The following is a 19,361-nucleotide window of genomic DNA, read 5'->3' as shown; positions in this document are numbered from 1 at the left end:
GACGCGCTGGCCCACGTCTGGCCCCGCTGTCCCCTATATCCTTTTCCCCCTGTCTCGCTCCTGCCTCAATTGTTGGAACGAATCAGGGAAAACGGATGTCCAGTGGTGCTCGTGGCTCCGCTCTGGACAAACCAGACTTGGTTCCCAGTCCTGATGCAGCTGACCAGCACTGCCCCGTGGCCTGTACCACTAAGGAGAGACCTCCTCCCTCAGGCAGGGGGCTCGATTTGGCATCCTCGCCCGGATCTGTGGTCCCTGCACGCATGGGCCATCAACGGGTACCCGCTAACCTCCCGGAGGGAGTGTTAAACACGATCACGCAGGCCAGAGCTCTGTCTACTATACGGCTCTACTCCTCGAAATGGTCTGTGTTCTCTGCTTGGTGTCAAGCTCAGGGCTTTTCACTCGTAGACTGCGGGGTTACGGAAGTGCTTTCCTTCCTTCAAGAGCTGCTGGGTAAGGGCAGAACCCCATCCATGCTCAAAGTATACGTGGCGGCCATAGCAGCGTTTGCAAAACCTGTGCCTGGCCAGTCACTGGGGAAAAACGACTTAGTCGTGCGTTTCCTCAGGGGAGCTCGGAGATTGAACCCTCCCAGGCCCCTTTCAGTCCCGATGTGGGACCTTTCCACAGTTTTGGAAACCATGAAAGGTGCCCCATTCGGCCAATCCATTTGTCAGACATGAGACATCTGTCTTTCAAAACGGTGTTTCTTATAGCTCTCGCTTCAGTGAAGCGCGTAGGGGACTTACAAGCGCTTTCGGTAAGCGCGTTGTGTATGGAGTTTGGGCCTAATGACTCAAAGGTCATACTCAAACCTAGGCACGGGTACGTGCCGAAATCCCTCAACACACCGTTTAGGGCCCAGGTGATTTCCCTGTCTGCCCTTCCGGTTCTCAATGAGGAGAAGGACGCGAGTCTCCTTTGCCCTGTCAGGGCACTAAGAGCTTATGTGTCCCGCTCGGCTGGTTTTTAGACAGACAGAGCAGCTTTTCGTTTTGTTTGGCGGACGTTCTAAGGGACTTGCCTCATCGAAACAGAGCCTATCCAGATGGATAGTCGATGCTATAGCGCTGGGTTACACCTCTAAGGGCCTGCAGTGCCCCTTGGGTGTCAGAGCGCACTCCACGAGAGGCGTGGCCTCTTCGTGGGCATGGTCTAGCGGGATTACCCTGCAAGATATCTGTACGGCCGCGGGCTGGGCCTCGCCGTCTACATTTATAAAATACTATATCCTGGAGGTTCCCGCCTTACAAGCTAAGCTTTTGGCGGTCTAGACTTCAGTGCTATCTGCCCCGCTGTGCCGGCCCAGATGCTGCATTTGGCCTGTGTATCGCTCAATGACCGATACAACAGCTCCATGAGTGTTGACACACGTATGGCCACCCAGTTTAGGCTGAAAGCTTTCACCCTGGCTGCGTGGTATAACATTTATATGATTAGCTCCTCTGGATGCTACTTAAAAGGAATGACGCTTCAAGCCCCTCTTCCTTCACTCTCTGTGAGTCTATGGTGATTATGCACTACCGGCTTCTGCCCTTGGGACTTTGGTGTTGGATCCCTGTATGCACGGCGTGTTACACTGTGTTCCCCATAGCGTAAGATATTACGCAGTACGAGAGATTCTTGGAGACCAAACATTGCAACACTCTCTCCAAATCTTGGTTGGCTCTCTCAGTTTGGCCATTGCTCTGGGGATGAAACCCTGAGGACAGACTGACAGTCGCCCCCAGCAACTTACAAAATTCTCGCCAAAATTTCGACACAAACTGGGGTCCCCTGTCGGAGACCACGTCTATCGGGAGGCCATGTAAGCGAAAGACGTGGTCTACGACTGCCATACGTGGCCACCAGAATCGTTGCTTGACTAAAAACCTAGTGCAATTAACTCCTGGATGACAAGCTAAATTGGAACAATGCCCCCACTGAATAACGTTGGACCGTAATCCATACCTGTCAAGTATCCCGTTTTGGCCGGGAAAGTCCCGTATTTTACCCTTCTTTCCCGCCGTCCTCCCGTATTTTAACCTGCGTTATTGAAAAATAATAATAATACCCTGGCGGAGTAAAAAAAAAAACATTCCCAATCTGAGCTCTGTCACTAGCCTCGCGATAAGGTACTACAGGTACTGTAGGTGGCAGTTGTCGCGAGGTTAGTGTGTGAGGTCAGATGAGTGACAACGCGGGGAAAACAAAAAACAAACAAAAACAGAGTTGGATGATGGACGCTATGACAGAGCAAGCTTAGGCGCTCCTGCCAAAAAAACAAAACCCTCATGTACTAAATACCGCGAGCAATGGAATAGCAAATTTACTTTTCTGAAGAGGAGCAGGGTGGGGGACAGTCACGCGTTTTGTACGTTTTGTAACTGCGACTTTAGCATCTCACACGGGGAAGGAATGATGTATGTTGATCAGCAAGAGAAAGGGTGTTTTAGCATGGTACGAAAGAACGTTAGACAACAGAACTGTTTGCTCTACTCTCATGTAAAATTAACCACTCTGGCCCAGCCCACAAATACACTCCTTCCAAAACAGTTAATACAAAGTAAAAAATGCAACAAATTTGTTCAATAACTCACTAAAAGAGTAAAGAAAAGTTATGTGAAATGAAAAAAAATGCAAATGAAAAGAAAAACTGTAAAAGAAAAGCAATATAAAATGAAAATAATGTGTGGAATGAAAATAAAATGTAAATGTAAAGACAAGCAATGTTAAATGAACAGAAAATATGCAAATAAGCCTTTAAATTAATGCTCTTAATATATACCCTATATATACCATACATATATATGGGCGCTGGAAAATTTCCCTTATTTTCAAATCCAAAACTTGACAGGTATGCCGTAATCCCTCCGGCACAAACAAATGATTCGGTGGACACCCGGGCGGAGGCGTTACCCCTTCTAAGGCCGATTTGACCTTCGACTCGACCTCCCATGTGAGTGTGGAGACAAATAGGATCTCTGGTAAAATACACTCGGGAGTTGACGGGCGTTCGGAACTGTCAAAAATACGAGATAAAGAGTCGGGTTTGATGTTTTTGGAACCGGGCGGTACGAGAGAGAAAAATCAAAACGACCGAAAAAAAGTGCCCACCGAGCCTGCCTGGAGTTCAATCTTTTGGCTGTTCTGATACATTCCAGGTTCTTGTGATCGGTCTAGACGATAAAAGGTACCCCCGACCCCTCTAACCAATGACACCATTCCTCCAACGCTAACTTGACTGCCAACCACTCTTTGTTACTAATGTCGTAGTTACGTTCGGTAGGCGATAAACGACGGCAAAAAAACGCGCAGGGATGCATCTTGTCATCTGTGGGAGAATGTTGTGACAGCACTGCTCCTGCCCCCACCTCTGACGCATCGATCTCCACCACGAACTGACGTGATGGATCAGGGGCAATAAGGATAGGGGCTGAAACGAAGCGGCGCTTTAGTTTGGCAAACACAGCCTCAGCTGTGTCTGACCACCTGAACGCCGTTCTGGGGGAGGTCAAGGCAGTCAGAGGCGCGGCTAGTTGGCTGAAGTTGGGAATAAAATGCCGGTAGAAGTTGGTGAACCCCAGAAACCTCTGTAGGGCCTTACGGGAATCTGGGCTTGGCCATTCCACCACAGCCTTAACCTTCTCAGGATCCATCGCACTCCCTCAGACGAAATGATGTACCCTAGGAAAGGAACAGACTGTGCATGAAAAGCGCATTTCTCCGCCTTGACAAAAAGCCCATTCTCTAGCAACCTCTGAAGCACTCGTCTGACGTGTTGAACGTGCTCCTGGAGAGACGAAGAAAAAATCAATATGTCATCCAGGTAAACCAACGCATTCTCATCCTTTGGCGTCATATAGGTCAGTGGTTTTCAAACCTGTCCTGGTCTCCTGAATCCAACACAACTGATTCAACTCATCAGCTCATTAACCCATGTGATAATGAGCTGATGAGTTGAATCAGGTGTGTTTGATTAGGGAGACAAAGAAAACGTGCAGTGTTGGGGGTCCTCCTGGACAGGTTTGAAAACCACTGATATAGGTGACGCCATATGACATTTCGTCGAAATCTTACGCACATGGCATCCTTTAGCGTCAATATAACACGCACTGTTATGGGTAGGTTTAGGTCTGGATTAGGGTACGGTTATGACGCCTTGGGATCTGCGTCTCTTATTGACGCTAAACGATGCCATGTGCGTCGGATTTAGACGAGCGTCACCTAATGACGCCTTGGGTTCTGCGTCTCATATTGATGCTAAAGGATGCCATGTGCATAAGATTTCGACGAAATGTACAAAGCATCACATGTATGACGCCAAAGGATGAGAACGGGCTGGGTAAACATATATGAACTGATCTACCATGTCTCTCAACATATCATTGACGAGTGCCTGAAAGACCGCTGGGGAGTTGGAAAGCCCGAACGGCATAACCAAATATTCAAAGTGCCCCCTGGGGGTGTTAAACGCGGTCATCCACTCATCCCCCTTCCTGATGCGAACCAAATGATATGCATTACGTAAATCCAACTTTGTGAAGATTGATGCTCCCTGCAACCTCTCGAAAGCTGAAGACATCAACGGCAAAGGATAAGTATTTTTTACCGTGATGTTGTTCAGCCCTCAATAATCAATTCAAGGTCGCAGAGAACCATCCTTCTTACCCACAAAAAAGAATCCCGCCCCCGCTGGAGAAAAGGAAGGGGGGATGAACTCAGAAATATAATTCTCCATAACCTCCCTTTCTGGAGCAGAAAGCGAATATAACTTGCCCTTAGGCGGAGACGTACCTGGCAGTAAATCTATAGCACAGTCATAGGGACGATGCGGAGGAAGAGAAGCAGTCCGGGACTTACTGAACACTTCCTTCAAGTCGAGATACTCCATTGGCACGTTAGACAGATTCACTGGCTCCTCCTGCAACACAAAACGAGAAACAGACGGGACGGCAGACGAAAGACATGAGGCATAACATTGATCACTCCAACTGGACACAGAGTTCTGACCCCATTCTACCCTGGGTCCGTGTTTCACCAACCACGGATGACCCAGGACAATAGGAGCGTGAGGTGACTGGGTGAGGTAGAGTGAGACCCTCTCAATGTGGTTACCCGAAGTGATAAGTGTGATGAGTCCAGTAGTGTGAGTGATGCCTGGGAGTTCCTGTCCATTAAGTGCTCGGATGGTGATAGGGTGTTCGAGAGCAGTGATGGGGATGTGAAGTTTCTTCGCCAAAGAAAAGTCCAATAGATTGCCCTCCGCTCCCGAATCCACCAGCGCCTGGCCGTTGAAGGATTGGTCTGCCCACTGGAGTCTCACCGGGAGGAGGGTGGCGTTCGAGGGTCTGGTCATGGAAAGCCCGCCCGACAGTAGTCTCCGTCCTACCGCCGGGCTTGGCCTTTTAAAGGACAGGTGGAGACGAAATGGCCAGACTCTCCACAGTAGAGGCACAGACCCCTTGAGCGGCGGTGTTCTCTCTCCTCCCGGGAGTGCCGAGCTCGACCTACCTGCATGGGTTCAGGATCATTCGCGGGGCTGACCGTGTTCGCACCTCTGAGTCCGGGAAACTCAACGAAATCAACCGCTGAAGTCTGGAACGGTCGTTTCTCTCTTTGTTGTAGGCGTGCATCGACTCGTAGTGCAAGATCAACCAGTTCATCAAAAGTCTTGGGTAGTTTCAGTGTATAAATCTCTTTTTGAACACGATCAGCCAACCCATGCAGGAACATGTCCCACTGCGCCTACTCGTTCCATTTGCACTTCGTTGGAGATCGGCCAGTTGACGAGCCGCCGCGCGTCCAACGACCGCGCGGTCGAATACGCGCCCCATCTCCTGCTCGAGTGCTTGGAACGAGGAGCAGCAGGCGTGTTGATTCCGCCACACCGCTGTTTCCCACTGAGCCGCGCGTCCAGACAGTAGCGTCATGACCAGTGCTACCTTACTCTCCTCGGAGGAAAACGTCACAGGCTGGAGAGAGAAGAAAATTGAGCACTTAGTAAGAAAAGCTCTGCACATGTTTGGTTCCCCTGAATATCTCTTGGGCGTGGGAGTACGTGGCTCTGGTCGATTGAAGTTGAGAAGTTCCGGGGGAACAGGCGGGGGCGGAGCTGGCGCAGTGGGACCTCTCAGCTGTTGTAATTCAGAGGTGACCTGGGACACCTGCGTTACCAAAACCTGTATTGCCTGACCCGAGACTCCGATCTGTTCATCTTGACGATCCATACGGGCACAGTTCTCGGAAAACATATGCCCGAGTTCGGCTGCACTCGCTGAATCCATGGTCTGGTCAGATGGTTCTGTTACAGCACAAAGGAACAGTCAAGGATTCAATAGCAAGTGAGTACTGGTGTTTATTAACACAAAGAAAAGAGGTAGTGAAGGTCCAAAGGCAGGCAGGCAGCAGATCTCTAGGCTAGGCAACGCAGGACTCAGTGGGCAGACAACGAGACCGGAAAAGCAACGATCCTCCGAACAGGGCAGAATCCACAGCAAAGGGAAACAGGAACTGCATCGAAGAGAAATGACAGTGAGCCGACCGGAGACCTCCAAAACCATCTGACAAAGACAAGACGAAATGACAAACAATACAGTTTTTTTCGATCGCTAAACGCCAGTGAGCACAACTGGAGCTACATGTGCAAAACTCTAACTACAGTCTGCACAGCAGCAGTTCATGTGGACCAAACTCTAGTTCGTTTTTCATTGCTTGAACACAGTTTTCAAAACTCTACACACTTATCCCATGACTTTAACCACAACCTGCACAACACTGTGGAGTTACAGCACTTTGTTCAAATGCTAACACACTGCTGTCAAAACTGTGAACCATACATTCAAAACAGAATAGATTTCAGCTTTGTGCCTTTCAAACACTGCTGAGTGCAATTTCAGCTGAAAGGCTAAGCAGGTGTCTTGTTTTAGACTTGTTAGTGAACACACACAAATATATATATATATATGTATAGGTAGAGCTCAGAAAGACTAATTTTGGAAATGGAACAAGGAAGACGGGTTCGTGGAGGGAGAAGGGTGGCAGGGAGAGGGCGGGTTCGTGGAGGGAGACAAAGAAGAGAGCTGTTATTTCAGATGAAATAAGGGCTACACTTGTCGTGTCGTGAACTATGGTCTCTCATTGAGAGAGGCAGGGTTGAGGGTGCAACCCAATCTGCAAAGATCCACAGTGGCATCTGTAATGCGAATTTTCCATCGTACAAACAGAGTTAAATCCTTACAATAAATAAAAACATTACAGGAAATTGTTTTGTATTGCAATTATAGAATATTTACACAGATATAGAGGAAGGAATGTTATAGGTCAAAGGGCCACTGTGGAGGTTCCAGGCCAAAGGGGGGGAAATATCACCATGTGTGCTGCAATGGCCAATGATGGTTTGCTTCTCAACACACCACTCATTGGCTCATACATCACAGAAAGGCTTATAGCTTTCCTAGAAGAGCTCTATGCTCAGCTAGTGCCAGCAGAACAAGGGGAGCCAATAAGAAACCCCCAAGTTTTTGTCATAGTTTGCGATAACGTTGCTTTTCACCACTCTGCAGCTGTCACAGATTGGTTTGCAGCACATCGCAGATTTATGGTTTTGTACCTGCCTGCATATTCACCCTTCCTCAACCCAATAGAGGAGTTTTTCTCTTCCTGGAGGTGGAAAGTGTTTGATCACCACCCACATGACCAAATGTCTCTTTTGGAAGCCATGCGTGCCGGATGTGAGGCCACGAGTCCAGAGGACTGTCAGGGATGGATAAGGCACTCCAGAAGGTTCTTCCTCAGGTGCATGGCAAGAGAGAACATTAGATGTGATGTTGACGAAAACCTGTGGCCTGATGCTGGAGAGAAGCAGGATTAGCATTAGCCCCTCAATTATTTGTTAGAATTACAGTATGTACTTTTAGTTTCTACCTTTTTTCTCATTACTGTAATTCCGTAAATTACCGTACTACAGACTATTGAAGCAAACTGCTCATTTTCATTTACCTTAAAATATTGTTATGTTCTAAAAATGTAAATAAATCATGTGAAAGAATGTCAATCTTTTCATTGAAGAAAATATTACTTTCTATGAAGTCACTGAAATTGTTCAAACTGTAAAGATGAAAAGTTAGTATTTTCTGTATTGGTGTTTCATGCTAGTGTTTTTCCTCTCAGTGTGTTCTGAGTGACAGTGTGTGTTATCTCAGTGAGGGTTGTGTGTAGTGTTTAGCTGCACTGAGCCTGTTTTGAGCCATGTGTTAAGAGTTGTGTTGCTTTGAGTGAGTTTTGCAGGTGATGTGAACTGTTTAGCTCAGGGGACTGTTGGTAGTGCAGACTGTAGTTAGAGTTTTGCACATGTAGCTCCAGTTGTGCTCACTGTCGTTTAGCGATCGAAAAAAACTGTATATAGGACATCCTCATTCAGAACAGCTGGCGCTGATCGGCTCATCAGCGGAGATAACGAGCCGTGCTGATAAGCCGCGGCCATTCACTCAACATGCACACACATAGCGAGAGCGAGTCAATGAATCCATGAACCGTGACACACTGAAATGGTTCAAACTGTAAAGATGAAAAGTTTGTATTTTCTGTATTGGTGTTTGATGCTAGTGTTTTTACTCTCAGTGTGTTCTGAGTGACAGTGTGTGTTATCTCAGTGAGGGTTGTGCATAGTTTTTGGCTGCACTGAGCCTCTTTTGAGCCATGTGTTAAGAGTTGTGTTGCTTGGAATGAGTTTTGCAGGTGATGTGAACTGTTTAGCTCAGGTGACTGTTGAAATTGCAGACTGTAGTTAGAGTTTTGCACATGTAGCTCCAGTTGTGCTCACTGTCGTTTAGCAATCGAAAATAAAACTGTAAAAGTCAACTTATGTTCACCAAGCTGATTGCTCACTTCTGTGAAAAAACCCACAGTCATGTTTTCAGGCCATTTTGATTTGATTTTGATGTCACATAAAGCAGTGATGTTTACTTTTTAATTAGTATTCCCATTAACACCATCATTTTGTTCATTCAAACCGATTTGTGGATGTGCATGAAAACGAGGCGGGATTTATAGCACAAACCAATCATAACCAATCATATCCAATGATAGCGCGATGGAGGCATTGCCCCATTCATTCTCAATTACCCCCCATCACTCCCCACTCATTCCTTAGGGAGTCTGTTAAAACTCAACGGGCTCAAGAGAGGATAGAGAGATGCGGACTCCTGCTGTAACTTTACCTGCGGATGTAGCTGTTGGACAGTGTTACTTTAGAAAAATGTGTGATTTATAAATTTTTTTATTGTCACATTTTGTAATATTTGCATTGTTTTATTTTTAATCTTTGGATTATTTTCTCATCCAACTTTTTGAGGAGGCACTGCATCCCTTGCCTCCTCGGAGGAAACACCTCTGGTGTGGGTTACACTTTATTTTGATTGTCCACTTTAGACACTAACTATGAGTAACTTTGCAATTAAATGTAAACTAACTCTCAATAGAATATTAGTATGCTGTTAGGTTAGGTTTAGGGTAAGGGTTTGTAGAATAAACTGACATGTAGAACATCTGTTGGGGGACCATGAAAATAAAATGTTATCAGATATTAAGCAGACAGACTTCTAATACTATAATGACTGTTAGTTGACAAGTAGTTGCAAATTTATAGTTTTAAAGTAGAATGTGGACTATCAAAATAGTGTTGCCGGAACCTGCAATAATAGACTGTGCTGTGGTGTGTTAACATCTTTTTGTCTTTTAAATGTGTACTTGTGCTAAAAAATTCTATAGTCATTTACATCTTAAAGTATTTGGCGTCACATAATTGTATCCCACTTTACAGCAGACAGTAGGTAATTGTTGTAGAAACAGATATAGACCACTAGAACTGTTTTGTCTGATGGGATGAAAAGCATCTCTAGTAAAGTGTGTTTGCACTTTCTGAAATATTTCCTTGTGGGTATGGCTGGGGATTACCCATCATTCCTACACAACTGGAGGAACTAGACAGGACGTTGGTCTGATTTGTCAAAGCCAAGGCAAGAGGACTTCAAAGGCTCAGTCACATACTTCCGCCTCCCTGCTGGCCAACTACTGTACACGTTTCATTCAAAAATTGCCAAATGTTGCTGACTGTGTTCAGTACCTCAAACATTGGTCTTTAATTTCAGGTCATTACTCAACCGGCAAATATTATGTAATCAACGCTGGGACTTGCATTTGTTTCTGTAGAAGCATTACAGAACAAGCGAAATTGTGTTGCACAAGTAAGGAAGAAATTTCATTAATAAAGCTGATTTACCCCACCCCATATATTTTTTAAAGGCCAGATCTCCACATATCTGTACGAGGCCATTTACCCACTCAAGTCGTAAGAATGAATTTCCTGCTGTTGCTATAAAATAGAGTGATTGAGCTACTCATGCTACATGCTGCGTGCCAGTAGTTTCACCTCTTCCTGTAGCTCAGCTGAGTTATAGCAGCCTGCAGTATCACAGTCTCCTTCTCTCTCGCTCTCACTTACACAAACTCTAGGAAAATAAACAAAAAGGCCGACCTGAAAACAAACCTTCTTTCACTCATGCGGTTTTTATTTACAAAAAGAAAAAGGGGGAAGTGGCAGAGGAAGTCGTATTATAAAGCATGCAAATGTGGATTATGGTTTAGTGTTGCTATTGGCTTATCAGCCGCTAAAACATTACTGTATCAGGCCATCAGTGCCAGCAGCACATTTAACTGGCTCCATACAAGCAGCACAGAATGTGTCCTTAATTATTGTGCCAACTGCTGCAGACTGCAGAGTAAACTTTTCCTTGTGCTGGAGAAGATCCATGCAACAGAACATGTGGCTGGAGGGAGGTTGGGATTTGAACCTTGTGTCTTGTTTCACACTAAGCAAAAGATTTAGCTCTGGACCATCACATTTTACAATTAATTGATGAATAATCCATCTTAATCTTTGTATATTATATTTATATTTGAGTTATTATATTAATATTTAGCACCCCGTTCACAAATTTATATTATGTATATGCGCTAATGGTACAAATACACCCTCAAATTCTGTGCTGAACACAAATCGCATCTTGTGTGATGGTTCTGAGTGCTAGGTTGTGGAGGATGCAGCAGATTACTTCGATCTGGCATATTTTTCAAAATCCAAAAGTTTTTTTGTTTTGTTTTTTTGCTTATGCCCAATTATAATGATCTTCTCCAACATTTGCTCGTCATTTGATAAAATAATTTTGCCATGATCATCAGAACATGTGCATTAACATCCCTTGTAAATGAATGTGACGTTGATTCCAACAGGCTAATAGCTCTGACGTTTGTAAATAACGTGTCAAATACTTAAGAATGTTAAAGACTAAATTTAAAGGTGCGCTACTGCACTTGGGCCGGTACTTAAAATAAAAGTTACTTTTACATCAGTTTTTTTTTCATTAGTTTGAACTATACAGATCCACCAAGTCTCACTGAGAGTAATGGCGGGTTCGGACTACACGATATCAGCCTGATTTTGGCACAATCTGTTTGACGAGAGTCATAGTGATTCTTAAAAGTCAATGGCCGTCGGGATCTCATTTAGTGTGTCATAGTAGACGACAACCGACACATTTTTTCGGTCCTCCAGGATTGGTTCTGTCACATCTCTGGCGTTGACCAATAGGAGCACAGAAGCTCTTTCACTTTCAAACATGGGGTGGAACACTAGGTGGAATTATGCAATGGAGGAAAGGTTTGTGGAGCTATGGCAACAATACTACTGCCTTCATGATGTTTCCTCAAGGGACAACCACGACAGAGTGAAAAAAGATAAATGCTGGCAAACGATAGCGGAATTACTGGAAAGTACTGGAATTAGCATTAAGCTAACACGCTGCTTTGGTAGCCATTGTTTGTTTACATTCTTGTTTATGGAAGTCAGTCAGTCCATGACATCAAACACGTTGTTAAAGACGATAAGCGATGATCGGTCGGGAAGCAATGTGCAGTCTGACATGTTTCTTGTCCATGACGCGACAAGAATTTAGGAGTCAAAATTGCATAATCTGACACAGTGACTATCGTAACAGACAAAAATATTGTGTAGTCTGAACCCGGGATAAGAAAGTCCTACATAGTGTGTAGCCACAAATTCTTTTGACACTTATGATTTTTTTATGTACTCAATAATGGTATTTAGTTCATTTTCACTTCACATTTTAATACGCTTAGATCATTTGGCGTCTGTTATTTTGTTCTTAAATACTGTGGCAAAAGTTGTGCCAAGTGTCTTTCCTCTTTTATGTGTACTTAACCATAAATCCATGAACACAACAAAGCAACATAGATAAATCTGTTCCAAAAGAGTGTTTACCAAATGTGAGTATTGTTTAGGAAAAAATGAATTTCTCCCTGAAGTGTATTCTTCAGGCTATTGTTCTAAAACATAATTATTTCAGATAAAGCCTCTAATGCTAATCAAAACAAAGTTGCATCAGGGCAAATCTCTCCATATATTTCAACATTTCCTGTATTAAAAGCTTCATCCATTCCAAACCTCAAACACAGTCCAACATAGCGTCTCCATTGTGCCATATGAGGTGTGGTTTTTTTTTTAAATGTTAAGATATACACTATGATATAACTAGAGTAGGCCTACAGTTCAGAGCCTGGTGTAAAACTGATGACAAACAGTGAACAACTTTCATATAATTACAGATCTGTTGGCTGTAGCCAGGTATGTGATGCATTCAGCATGAAATCTTTAGTGGTGCTGCTTTTCCCAAGGGAGCTGTGAGTGTTCAGGGTCAGGGCAAGCCTGGTTTAGACTACACATGTAAGACTAAACACAGGATATGAGAGGAACGTGCATCTCCCACTGCTCTCCAGTCTGATCTACAATGACTCAAAGTGCTGCCCTAAAAATATTTTTGGAAGGCGTTCTATATGAAAATATGAAGGGAATGGCGTAAGGTAGACGACTGGTAAATGATTAGTCATGAAATACAACAGAAAAGCTACCAAACCATTTAATGACCAAACAAAAATGAGATTTTTCATAAATTATATTCATGTTAATGATACATTATACGGACCAATTATTGTATAAATATTATAAATCATATTAATAATAAATAAGTATAATATATTAGTATAAATTATATTAATAAATTATCTTAAACACACACACATATTTATTAATATGTGTGTGTAAGATAATTTATAAATATAATTTATACTAATATATTATACTTATTTATTATTAATATGATGTATATTATTTATACAATAATTGGTCTGTATAATGTATCATTAACATGAATATAATATATGAAAAATCAAATTTTTGTCTACACTGATCTGCATTTCTCCTCTTCTCTGGCTTGCTTCCTAATCCAGTCAAATAAATCTGTATATTACGAATATTGTTGATTTCTTGATGAATTGCTTTGCTCCTCTTTAAGTCGCGATGGATAAAAGCGCCTGCTAAATGCAAAAATGTAATTGTAACACCTGGTTGAAGCCCGGGAACTGGCTCCATTGGTCCGGTCCATAATCCGTTCTTAAATACAGAAAATCCTACATTAAAGAGGATTAAATAGAAAGTAAAAAGCGTGGAACAGTTTCTTGAAAACTGAACGTTTGTATAACTCAGAGAACTAAATGCTTGTGTGCTCTGGTGGTCCAACCACAAGAACTGGAATACTGTAGCTTTCATAGAATGATTACACACCCAGACCTTGCATAAGTCAGTCAAAAGTAAGCCTCACAATGAATTCGTTTTCACACAGTCAGCCAGAGTGTAAAGGAGAAGGATTTGACTTCCTTTAAAAATGATGGCAATGTTAGTCACACTCCACCAGATGTTTCGCTCTAGTTTCAGTCAGGACATTGACTCTCAGTTGCCTCTGGATCTTCAAAAGAAAAATGGATAGTACACACGTCACAAACATCAAACCACATCTGTTGCTTCAGTAGGAGAAAGTATAACAAACACTCATGATTTGGCACTGACAGAATCAAAGCCGTGAATGACACTGCTGAATGCTCTGGAATACAGATATTACAGAAGTACAAATATTTGAAGCATGAAATAAACAAATGTGCTTACTGACGTTATTCCTAAATTCCCTGTCAACCCACATTAATTTTAAACTATAGTAAAAAAGAAAAAAAAACCCCATAAAACTCAGTTACCTGCATGTCTTCAGTTTATGCCTTTTATGTTTGGAGTCTCACAGGGAAACTTCTCATGGGTTCAGAGGTTCACATAATAATAAAGATGAGGGGCTTTTCCTCAAAAGGGTCCGGGGCTACACCTGGGTATCTCCAGGGCTTGAGGGCCCTTCCATCTGTGCTCGGTTTTTACCATAGTTACTTACAGTAATAGCTCGGCAAGGCAATTACTGTGATTGCCTTTAATTTCAATGTGGGTTTATTCCACATGTGAGCTCATGAGGATTTCTTAAATAATTACAGAACTGTTGAATAACAGATAAATAACCCTTCTGCTCTGCCACGGGGCATATGAACTTACATCCTAAGGAATCTCTTCTCGTTTTTACATCCACACAATGTTTTGATCCACCTAAACATGTGTTTTATCTTTCAAGGTAATTGTGCATTTAGTCTCGTTCTATTCCCAATGAAGAAACATTATGAACAATTTACTGAATGATTAACATTTGACCAAAAGAATCCTGTGACTATGTCATGGTCAGATTATCAGATTATCAGTACAGTTTAAGAACTTACCTTTTTCTTATCTTTTTTACTTTTATTGGCCATTTTAAATACGCATAAACCTTTAATTAAAAAATACAACAATAATATTTGTTTTATTATGTAATATATTGTATGTAATTATATATATATATAATTAATTTAACTAATAATAATAATTATAATAATTTTAATAGTAAATTACTAGAATATCTAAACTGGACCATCAATATAAAGATTTGCCATTTTATTATATATTGTTATGTAATTATAATTGGTTTATTATGAATAAAAATAATTGTATTATTATAATGTATTGTTAAATATTGTATTTATTATAATAATATATAAATATATCATAGATAAATGATTGTTATATTTTATAATTTTAATAATTTATTATTATTACTGTTAAAGGATTAGTTCACCCAGAAAATAAATACCATAATTTAGCATAAAAGTATAATTAAAGGGAGAAACAGATTAACATAAGTTGTCATTCAATGAAAATCTTCTCTACTATTGTAGATCTCAAATCAAACATGAAAATATTAGAAGATGTCAGGTTTGAGAAACAAATTTTCTGTTTCATGTAAGACAGGACGTCATATTCAGGGATTTCATTCAGGGATGCATCTTTGTATGAGTCAGCATAAAGCAAACGTTCAGGATTCTCACAGTACAGATGCTGGTTGGCAGTAGTTAAAGGTCTTAAAACCAGGAGCAGTACTTGGGTTCCTGACATTTCTGGCGTCTGTCTCAGCAGGGTGTACACAGAGCATGTGGCGCCATGACAGACGTGCAGGTACTCTCGTTCTCTGACTCTCCCCGTGACACGAGTGACCTGGAACTGCTCTTGCAGTCGAAATTCAAAACCCTGGAATCCAACTAAATTGCTACGGATCAGGGAAATGGAGGCCTTAGAGATCCATTCATTACATAAGGTGAAAGAAAAAAGGGCCAAATTGCAAATTGAGAACTGCTGCCCCATGGCCAAAACATTTTAATTGTGAAATTAAATAAACTGTTATGTGTGGTTTATTATTCATGTTGATGCATATATTTATCAAACAATTTGAGGGCCAAAAGAACATGGTGGAGCTAAAAGAGGAGAAATCAGTGCTTTGTTTAGCAAATCGACTGCCAACACATCTGTTCAGAGGTTAAATAAAGCCTTTATGATGAATGTATGATGCATAACATACACAAAACACTGAGGGTGTCACACGTCTTAAGTTTTGTTTGTTCTTAGTTTCTGTTTTCATGGACTTTTGGCTTGTTATTTTCAGTCACATATGTTTCTTTGTCTTAGTTTCCGGCCAGTCATCAGTTGCCATGGACACTCCTCAGATCATCACACCTGTTCGTTATCATCTCATCATCACTGTGTATTTAAGTTGCTCTGTTTCACCATTCAGTTGTCGGTCAATGTTTGCGTGTTGTCTGTTTCACACACACGCACTGTTAAACGTTCTGTCTGTTCCTGTGTTTATCGTTTTATTAAAATCACTTTGTATTGGATTAGTGTACCTTCGTCTTCATCTAACAGAGTGTGAATGTCACAATAATTTTGTTCTACATGTTATACAGAACTGATGACAGGACTTGCAGCTCAAATGTTTTCTTTGATTGACACAAAAACTCTCCAACAACTTGTAGTTTAAACTTTAAATTGAAACAGCCAATTAAGTCTGAAAACACTTTAATGAACCTGTATAAAACAACCATATGTATTATTAAAATGTTTTTAGATGTTTAACTGCATGTTATTTACAATTAAATGAAAATGTACTATAGTTTACATTTATATTGAAAGCAATGTGTTTGCGTTTAATTTGTTATTGAGAGTAAAGCACCCAGCACTTTTTTTACATATTCATCTAAACATCACTCTCAGCAGTGTGGACAGTGTTGAGATGTTCGTTAACAGTACGTCGCTGAAAAGGTATTTCCAGCTTCATTTACTTCTAAACAAATAACGAAAAAGAACTTCAATGTGAGTACATATCGGGGACCTTGAGTCACATTCAGTGTCTTGTACGTTACATGTGAACGAGTGAAAGTTGCTGGCTGTAGTTCACTTAACGGCCACCTGTGTCGCTAATAACAAAGGTTTTTGAATTCTACATATAGCCCCTTTAAAGGGATAGTTCACCCAAAAATGAAAATTAGCCCATGATTTACTCACCCTGAAGCCATCCTAGGTGTATATGCAGCGCGTTCTCATCCCAAGGCGTCATCTAACTGACGCTTTTGACCATGCGTCAACATGCCGACGCACATGGTACCCCTTAAGCGTCAATATAATAATAATAATAATAATAATTCATTACATTTATATAGCGCTTTTCTAGGCACTCAAAGCGCTTCACATGGAAGGGGGGAATCTCCTCAACCACCACCAATGTGCAGCATCCACTTGGATGATGCGACAGCAGCCATATTGCGCCAGAACGCTCACCACACACCAGCTTACTGGTGGAGAGGAGACAGAGTGATGAAGCCAATCAGTGTGTATATATACACTCACCGGCCACTTTATTAGGTACCCCATGCTAGTAACGGGTTGGACCCCCTTTTGCCTTCAGAACTGCCTCAATTCTTCGTGGCATAGATTCAACAAGGTGCTGGAAGCATTCCTCAGGGAGTTTGGTCCATATTGACATGATGGCATCACACAGTTGCCGCAGATTTGTCGGCTGCACATCCATGATGCGAATCTCCCGTTCCACCACATCCCAAAGATGCTAAATTGGGTTGAGATCTGGTGACTGTGGAGGCCATTTTAGTACAGTGAACTCATTGTCATGTTCAAGAAACCAATTTGAAATGATTAGAGCTTTGTGACATGGTGGAAGTAGCCATCAGAGGATGGGTACATGGTGGCCATAAAGGGATGAACATGGTCAGAAACAATGCTCAGGTAGGCCGTGGCATTTAAACGATGCCCAATTGGCACTAAGGGGCCTAAAGTGTGCCAGGAAAACATCCCCCACACCATTACACCACCACCCCCAGCCTGCACAGTGGTAACAAGGCATGATGGTTCCATGTTCTCATTCTGTTTACGCCAAATTCTGACTCTAACATCTAAATGTCTCAACAGAAATCGAGACTCATCAGACCAGGCAACATTTTTCCAGTCTTCAACTGTTCAATTTTGGTGAGCTCTTGCAAATTGTAGCCTCTTTTTCCTATTTGTAGTGGAGATGAGTGGTACCCGGTGGAGTCTTCTGCTGTTGTAGCCCATCCGCCTCAAGGTTGTGCGTGTTGTGGCTTCACAAATGCTTTGCTGCATACCTCGGTTGTAACGAGTGGTTATTTCAGTCACTGTTGCCCTTCTATCAGCTCGAACCAGTCTGGCCATTCTCCTCTGACCTCTGGCATCAACAAGGCATTTCCGCCCACAGAACTGCCGCTCACTGGATGTTTTTTTCTTTTTCGGACCATTCTCTGTAAACCCTAGAGATGGTTGTGCGTGAAAATCCCAGTAGATTAGCAGTTTCTGAAATACTCAGACCAGCCCTTCTGGCACCAACAATCATGCCACGTTCACAGTCACTCAAATCAACTTTCTTCCCCATACTGATGCTCGGTTTGAACTGCAGGAGATTGTCTTGACCATGTCTACATGCCTAAATGCACTGAGTTGCCGCCATGTGATTGGCTGCTTAGAAATTAAGTGTTAACGAGCAGTTGGACAGGTGTACCTAATAAAGTGGCTGGTGAGTGTGTATATATATAGGGATGATTAGGAGGCCACGATGGACAGAGGCCACTGGGCAAATTTGGCCAGGATGCCGGGGTTACACCCCTACTCTTTCGAAAGACATCCTGGGATTTTTAATGACCACAGAGAGTCAGGACCTCGGTTTAACGTCTCATCCGAAGGACGGTGCTCTTTGACAGTATAGTGTCCCCATCACTATACTGGAGCACCCCCTGCTGGCCTCACTAACACCTCTTCCAGCAGCAACCTGGTTTTCTCAGAAGGTCTCCCATCCAGGTACTAACCAGGCTCAGCCCTGCTTAGCTTCAGTGGGCAACCAGTCTTGGGCTACAGGGTGATATGGCTGCTGACTATATGAGACGCGCCCGAGAATATGAGACGCGCCTCCTAGTGGTCTAACCCTAACCCTACCCCAGACCTAAACCTACCCATAACGGAAGCGTCATCTAACTGACGCTAAAGGGTGCCATGTGCGTCGGATTTATACGCATGGTCAAAAGCGTCAGTTAGAGGACGCCCGAGGATGAGCGTCTCATATTGACGCTTGTTACGTACTCGTACGTATTCAAAGTGTTGCAATATGGAGATGTGTGTAGTGTGGTGTTGTTGTTGTTGTTGTTGTGGTGTGTGTGTTTCAGGTCTTCGTTGAATCAATCTACCACCTGTCAATCTTAATGAAGGATGATGACGTTTCGGTTCACCTCATCCAATCACATCTCACCACTTCATTCAAATGCCCGTGATCACTTCCATGTCAACAGCTGTTTGCTCACTTTTTGTTTGTTGCGCTTGTTTGACTTGCTGTCAGTGATTTGTCTGTGTGTCTAACATTCGTGTTCTGTTTAATTGTTGCATTGTGTTTTGAGGATACTGTTCAGCCTGACCAGTTTACACGGAGTGTGTAAAGCTGGGAAGAGAGCAGGTTAGTAGGTCGCGCGACATACACTTTGCACTTAGAATG

The sequence above is a fragment of the Rhinichthys klamathensis genome, unplaced genomic scaffold (assembly GCF_029890125.1).
Source record: "Rhinichthys klamathensis goyatoka isolate OS25496 unplaced genomic scaffold, OSU_Roscu_1.1 h1tg000395l_1, whole genome shotgun sequence".
In the NCBI taxonomy this organism is placed as follows: domain Eukaryota; kingdom Metazoa; phylum Chordata; class Actinopteri; order Cypriniformes; family Leuciscidae; genus Rhinichthys; species Rhinichthys klamathensis.
Note: the sequence above shows the minus strand (reverse complement) of the source record.